Source organism: Mustela lutreola, chromosome 9, assembly GCF_030435805.1.
Source record: "Mustela lutreola isolate mMusLut2 chromosome 9, mMusLut2.pri, whole genome shotgun sequence".
NCBI classification, from domain to species: Eukaryota; Metazoa; Chordata; class Mammalia; order Carnivora; family Mustelidae; genus Mustela; species Mustela lutreola.
This window is the reverse complement of record NC_081298.1, coordinates 108,152,930-108,160,268: the sequence shown is the minus strand read 5'-3', so window position 1 is coordinate 108,160,268 and position 7,339 is coordinate 108,152,930. Positions and strand designations below refer to the sequence as shown.

General features: G+C 46.8%; 1 non-coding gene across 1 annotated transcript; it reads right to left on the bottom strand.

Annotated features, from left to right (window-relative positions):
* Positions 1–6,283: 6,283 nt before the first annotated feature.
* LOC131808726 (small nucleolar RNA SNORA72) lies at positions 6,284–6,410 on the bottom strand. The gene has a single exon (XR_009344927.1). It is a non-coding gene; the product is annotated as a small nucleolar RNA SNORA72 (small nucleolar RNA).
* Between the last annotated feature and the right edge of the window lie 929 nt (positions 6,411–7,339).

The following is a 7,339-nucleotide window of genomic DNA, read 5'->3' as shown; positions in this document are numbered from 1 at the left end:
AACGTGGTCATTGAAGAAGGAGAGTGCAGAGAAGGAGGATGGAACATTCTGGGTCCTAGGACAGCTGGTCCTCCTGTGGCATATGTGAGTTCTTTCTTTTTCCCGGCCATCTGCAGATGTGCACCCACCCAGCATCCTGGCCCCTATCTTCTGAGTATCCAGGACCACACTCATGGATCAGAACCCGCTCCATTGCCTGAGGAGCCTGCCAAGTTCTTCAGCCTGAGAACTCTCCTCCCAGAAAGTGTTCCTGGGGATCCAGAGAGTGGAGTCTGGAATAGAGGAAGACACCATTCCTGGGAGGGCTGGCATGTGCCTTCTAGAGCTCTGCCTCTTCAGGCTGAGCTTCGTGGTGGGTGACGTCTGACCCAACTGCCACTATCTCGAAAAGCTAGAGTCTTAGCTAGTTTTCTTTTCTTCCTTCCTTCCATGCATAATATATCAAAACCAATTCAAACAGTAATGATAAATGGCTCCCATCCTCCAGTCCTTAGCCAGCAGTAACCCTGTTATCTATTTGATGTTTGTCCTTCCAGAACTTCGCTATTCGTTCCTTATGTCTGTTATGGTAGAAATTATGACCTTTGTTTTAGGAGCGTGTGTTTCAGCATACAGAGTAGCCTACTGTCTGTGAATTTTGCTCTGCAAGTTGCTTTTATTCGCTTAGCCATGTCTTGAACATTTCTACATGTCGGCACATAGCTCTACCTTTGAACTTCTCAATCATAGTCCACAATATGGATTGAAAACACTCTAATTGTCCCCCTTTCCATGTATTTTTGCCTTCTACCTTTTTTTTCTTATCAAAATTGGTTTGCAACAAACTCTTTGTGCATGTGTGTGAATATTTTCCTGGCAAGATGGGAGACGAGAAATGGAATCGTGGGGGCATAGTCTGGGCACCTTTAAAATAGGCAGGACTAATTGGCTTCCTAGCAGTCTGGTTTGGCTTCTCTCTTCATTGCTCTTAAACATCCCTCTAAAGATGGAAGTTAAGCAGGTCAGGCAGAGTAAGAAGAGAGGTACTTGTGAGGTTTCCTAATCCAGGGTCATTGTCATCCTCCAGGCAGGGACAAAGGTGTACAGAAGTCAGGGTGGGCGTCCTGACCGGGAAATGCTCTTCTCCCTGAGAACATTCCTGACTGCTCAGAACTAATTAGGGAATGAAGAGAGGGTTCACTGCAACCTCCGGGATCCCAAGGCCACCTTCACGGATCAGACTGGGTGACTGAACTCACTATTATGGTCTTTCCTTCAGGAATTAAGAGGGAGCTGGCCCCTCATGCTTGAGACTCAGTCTCTGCATTCCAGAGCCTGACGAGTTGTGAGCTCAGAATCAGAGAGGACTGGGTTTGTGACACAGCCTTGCCCTGAGCTATGTGATCTTGGGAAAGTCACTTACTCTGATTCTCAGGTTCCTCATACTTAGTAAAAAAAAGAAAATGCATATCATATTCACATCCTGTCCATAAGGTTCTGTGAAAGTGGTTTGTAAACTGTTAAGAAATGATGAATTTGAAGCAGTTATGATGATGAGTGTAATGTGAGGGTTACCTCACCAGGAGAGCCTTTCTCTTTCCTTCCCTCTCTCCTTCCCTTCCTTTCCATGAATTTAGTTGTACAGATGTTTATTGAGCCTCTACTAAGTGCTGGGCACTCTGCTAGGACCTGGGAACACAGTAGTGACCCAAACAAGAATCATATCTTTACAGAACAAAGAGGCAGGCTCCTGCAGGGAGGTGTGCTAGGTGCCGTGATGGGGCTGGAGTGGGGAGTGGAAGGTGTGGGGAGCACAGAGCAGGGCACCTCACAGAGCCTTAGCTGTTCAGAAGGGACCTCTAAGCAGACATTTGAAGAAAGAGGTGCAATCAACCAGGCAAATAGAGGAATGGGAGGAAATGGAGGTCGAATATTCTTGTATGGGCAGAAAGAAATCCACAATATGAAGGTCCAGAGGCCAGGGGGTGCCAGGCACATTTAGGGAACAGAACTCACTGTAGTGGGAAATGAAATACCATTACAGTGTGTGTGTGTGCGCATGTGTGGTATGGGCTGAGAGATGTGACTGAGAATTTGCGCAGGGTTAGCTCACTAACGTCCTGTAGGCATGTTAAGGAATTTAAATTATTCTAAATATATTCTAAGTGTTCTAAATACATTTAAATGTATTTGAATTGCATATTTAGAATATTAAATATATTCTATTTAATATCTATTTAGAATATTAAATATATTCTAAATTATATTCTAAATGTTTTAGAAAGTTCTTTCTCACTGCAACTTTAGAAAATTCTTCCTCACAGGGGGTTGGAGGCAGACAGGCAGCAGGCTGGAAGAAACTGTGTTCCCATGATTCCCCTTGGGGGGCCGTGATGGGAACACTGGGTCTGGAGAGAAGCAATGCTGGAGATGGGGAGGTGGAAATACTGTCATAGTCAGCTCTTGACTTTCAATTTCATCCTTGGTCTGGTGGTGACAGGCTGCAGCCTTACAAAGACCAGACTGAATATAAGTGCTAGTCCTGGCTTATCTTCCTATGTCCTCTGGAGAGCTCTGATCTTGGGTCCCCCCCCAAAATTGTAACTGCTGTAGGCAGATCTAGCTCTTCTCACCTCAAAACCTCCTAATGGCCAAGGGAAATCTCTGTCTAATGACAGATCAGACAAGAGAGGATGGAGATGTGGGTCGGACTGTTATAGACTGGCTGACAGATGAGATCGGGAGGGGACATATGCCTCAAGTTGCCCAGGGTTTTGGATTTCAAACCCCATCCAGACTTGGATACCAGTAGCCCCCTTGCAGCTGAACAATATGGGATGAAGGAGGGAGTGGGAAGGCATACAAGGTGTGGGTGCCAGGCTTCGGACCGAAGAAGCAGGACCTCGGGAAGGTCACGCAGCTTCTTGGGCCTTCACGTCTCGTCTCCATCTCTGTAAAGAAGAATGTAGAAGCTGGAACGCGTACCAGTTCCCAAGTAATAGCATAGGGAAGCATTTCCTAGAGTTGTGCCCTGAGCGAAAAACACTCACTATCCCTACACCCAAGTTCTCTTGTTTTCAATGCAAAGTGCTTTTGATTTCATTGGGTTGGCTCTTGGGAGCCACTGTGTGTGCAAGCATCTTGAAAACCCTTAGGTAGTAATAATACTGTAGCCTGATACACTATAGTGAATAAATGCTGTCATATCCATGATTTCATTTAATATATTCGTCTGTTCATATGTCTATCACTATGTATTATTATGTATATCGGCTATATAATAATGGAGAATACTACATGTAATATATATCAAATATATTTATAATTTGTCACTACATATAATAACAGTGTATGTGTATATATACTATATTATGTATATATGCTGGCGTGAGATTCTAATATGTTCCAATGCATACTCGGCGGCTCCCTTGATCACTCAGAGAAAATGACAAAGCTCCCAAGTCCTCCTCCATCAGTGCACGCCACCCCGTCACTTTCCTCATATGTCTCCTTACTTCTCCTCTTTTATTCTGCTCTAGCTGCACTGGCCTTTTGACCTTCCTCAGACATGTCAGGCTTGTTCTCACTCGCTGAGTCTGATGCTTGCCTCACCTCCAAGTCCTGGCCCCAACCACCTTCTCATGGAACCCCTCTCTAGTCCCCCTTATTGCAACCTTCTCCCTGACTCTTTATCCCTGTTCCTCTGCTTTATTTCTCTCTGCCACTGACCTATTATATTGATCATGTATTTATTTGTTCGTCACCTTCCCCCTCTCCCCATCAGTAACAGATAAGTGGCATGAGGGCAGGGAGTGTTCGTCGGTCTCACTCACTTTTGTGTTCTTCATGCCTAGAAGAGTGCTTGGTGCATAAGAGGAGCTCAGTAAACATTTGGGCTTGCATGAGGGTTTGATGAAATGAATGGTAACAACAATGACTTTATTGTAACCGAGTGGTGCTAGGCACTGGACACACAGCAGTTAACAAGACAAACACTGGGCCAAAGTCTCAGCTATGAATGCCCCTCATTGGTTCCTGGCAGCTGGTGGGAGATGCAGAAACTCCGTAGCCCTTCACTTTTTACCTGAGAAGCCTGCCGGCCCAAATCCTTCTTTGTTCCAGCCATCTGAGGATGCTTGGCGGAAAATCTAGGTGGAAGTTGGGCTCAGGTCCTGGCCATGGTCAATGAGAGGTGTATAGGGAGCTGCCTCCCCTAGGTTCCAAGGGCAGGGGGGGACAGCCAGGCCAACCTCCTCCTCTTTGGCATTCAGCCCTGACACCAAGGGCTCCAAATCTCTGGGCAAAGGTCACAGCACCTGCTGCCCAGGGGACATGTGACCAGAGCGCTGCTGAGTTGGAACAAGCCACACAATCAGGTCATTGTGCTAAACATGCAGGTCCCCTTGCCAAGACACACCCCATTCCATCCCTGCCAGGCCTTTCTGGGGCCCTGATTTACAGGGGCTCCAAACTGGGGAGGTGTTGTCTCAAAGGTCTTAGGGAAGGAGGGTATCTTCTGGGAGACCCATTTGCTCTGGTCTGGTCCGAGAGCCAGGAATAAGTATTTAAGTGAGAAGCATGCAGTAAGCCCATTTGGGTTTTAGACCCCACGAAGAATGGCAGACACTGGCAACATCACCACTGTTTGACTCTTGGCGACACTTTGACTTTAACCATTGTCTTCCAACATTTGCTTTGGGTGGTGAAGACTGCTGATCACTAACTTTGATATTTTAGAAATCCCCAAAGGTTTTCCACCTGTCATGACTGGGTCCGGGGAGTCCCATGAAGCCCTCTCTTAGAAGGAGATCTTCTTTTGCAGAACCTGAGCACTCCACAAGACAAGGATTTGGGGCTATTGAACTGTGGCTGAACCTGCCAGACTAAAAAATATGGTGGGGAAAGTTTCTGGAGAGCCAGACCAAGCTGTCAGAGAGTACATCCCAGTTTCTCTGCTTTTAAGCTGCATGGCCTTAGGTAAGATACTTCACCTCTCTGAGACTTAGGTTCCTCACTTATAAAATGGGGATGATAATGCTTATCATATATGATTGTAGATGATCTTAAACAAAATGAGGTCTGTAAAATTTTGGCCTGTACCACAAGAATGTGTTTGTTACTGTTGACGGAGTAGTGAGGAGTTGGACAGGGCTTAGCACCTTCTGTGCACTCAGTCAAAGCTTACAGGTAGGTGTCACTCCACAGGCCATTCAGTAACTATAGGAGAGTCCCACCAAGAGTGGGTTGTTTACTTTTTTCCTTACAGGTGACCCTAACGGAGATGACACGATGCGGTAGCTTTCAGCTGGGTTGACACAAAAACCTTGATTTTTAACAGACAGGAGAATAAGGAATTTCCTTACTACACTGCAAGATTCTTGAGCACCCACTGTGTACAGAGTAAAACAGAGGTGAATTTTCATTTGATCTTAGCCAAAAGTTTGAGAAGGGATAAGAGGCGAATTGGAGTCAGGGAGCTTGAAGTAAACCAAGACGACCGCGGGTCCGAGGTACTTCCTATGGGTTTAGAGGTCCCAGCTCTGCTTTGCTCCAGTTCTCAGCACACGTTTCTATGAAGAAAGAGGGAAAGACAATAAACAGGACTCACCTTTTGCCATGTGACTTTGTGGGAAGATATTGTTCTAAGGGCTGGGGTCCAGGCGCCTGAGGGGCCCTTGGCCATAACCCTAGCTCTTGAGGCCCAGCAGGTGATTTTTGCATTCCAATTTTATCTCTCCAGAGTCATTCTCCAGAGGAACACTCCCCTTTCCTCACTGCCCCGCCCCCAAATATGAAGGAAGGTCTGGGCAAGGGAGCAGGAGCATTACAATTATTAGAGGTAATTTTTTTGGCATATGCGTGTCCATTCTTCCACATCATTTGAAGAATAGACTCCCTTTGTCCCACTGAACTACTTTTGCCCTTTTGTCAAAAATCCACTGGACATACTTGTATGACTCCATTTTTTATTTCTCAAGACCCACTAATCTATGTATCTCTCCATCTACCAATACTATACTGTCTTCATTACTGTGGCTTCATAGTAATTCTTAAAATCAAGTAATGGGAATCCTACAACTTTTTTCTTTATACAAAATTATTTTGACTATTTAAGTTTTCTTTGCCTTCCCATATAAATCTTACTTTTAGTTTTACGATTCATTTAACAGCAACTGGTAATCATCAAACTGGTCATGGTTATCCTCAAGTTATTACCCTAGCTGTGTTGTCATTTCTCAGGGTTGATCAGATAACCTAGGGTCAGACTTTCCTCACATAAGATGAATCATATGAATCAGAATCGGTTTGTCACCAGCATTTATAAAACCGAGGTAGAAAAAGAACTAGGTCTGGGAGCACGTGCATGGTCTTAATATAGGAAATCTTTAGCCTGGACGGAGCATTACAATTATTGAGCACCTACTTTGCAAGCACCAAGAAGGTAGTGACGCTGTCCAAGGTGCTGCCCGTTTGCCACGTCCGCCCTTCTGGGAGCTCTTGTTCCAAAAGAAAAGGGTCCCGAGACCTTGAATTTTGGAGTTGGATAGGCTTGTAGGCTCTGCTTTACCAGTCAGTGGAGGGTCTTAACAAGTGACTTGGCCTCAATTGCCTCCCCTGTGAGACGGGGCTAATTAGAACACCTAGGTTTTGAGGGTTGTTGAAGATTAACTGAGATGAGAGAAGTAAAGCACATGACACAAGGCTTGCTAAGCTCTTTGAAGCTTTTAGGGGTGATGATGATAATAAAATAGCACGCGCTCTGAAAGGCTCCCCCAGATGTTATCCTTGGCCTCAGGTCTACCTGGAATTTCCGGCAACGCAGCAGAGAGGTCCTGAGGCTGGCAGTTCTGAGAGTCTAACTCTGTTTCCCACTTGTCTGGTCCTTTGGGGCCATTTATTTCCTCGAGACAATTTTGATTCTGGGGTCTGAGAGTTGATCCCAGGGCGCTGGGCCAGCGGCGCAATGTCAGAGCTATTCCAAAGGACAGAAAGGCCTCTCTTCTCCAGGCGCCCTCCTCTGCGCGGGGAGGTGGGCGGGGGCCGGGACGAGGGCGAGCCCCGCGTAGGCCGACTCCCTCCCTGCCCCGCGGCGGCCGACTTGCTCTATTTAGTTCCCTCCTCCCACCGGCTGGGTCTCCAGGTGCCTTCCTTTAATTAAAAGTCTTTAGCCTTCCGCGACACCGGCCCTCATTTGCATGGGATCCCTCCCTTTATGCAGCCTCGGTATCAGAGCGAGCCAGGAGGTTAACGAAGCGTCCTCGCACCGCGTCCCGGGACAGCCGGCTGAGCCGAGTGCCCCGTCCCCGCCGCGGCCCCCGGGTACTCTGCACGCCGCGGGGTGGGGAGCTGCTGGCTTTCC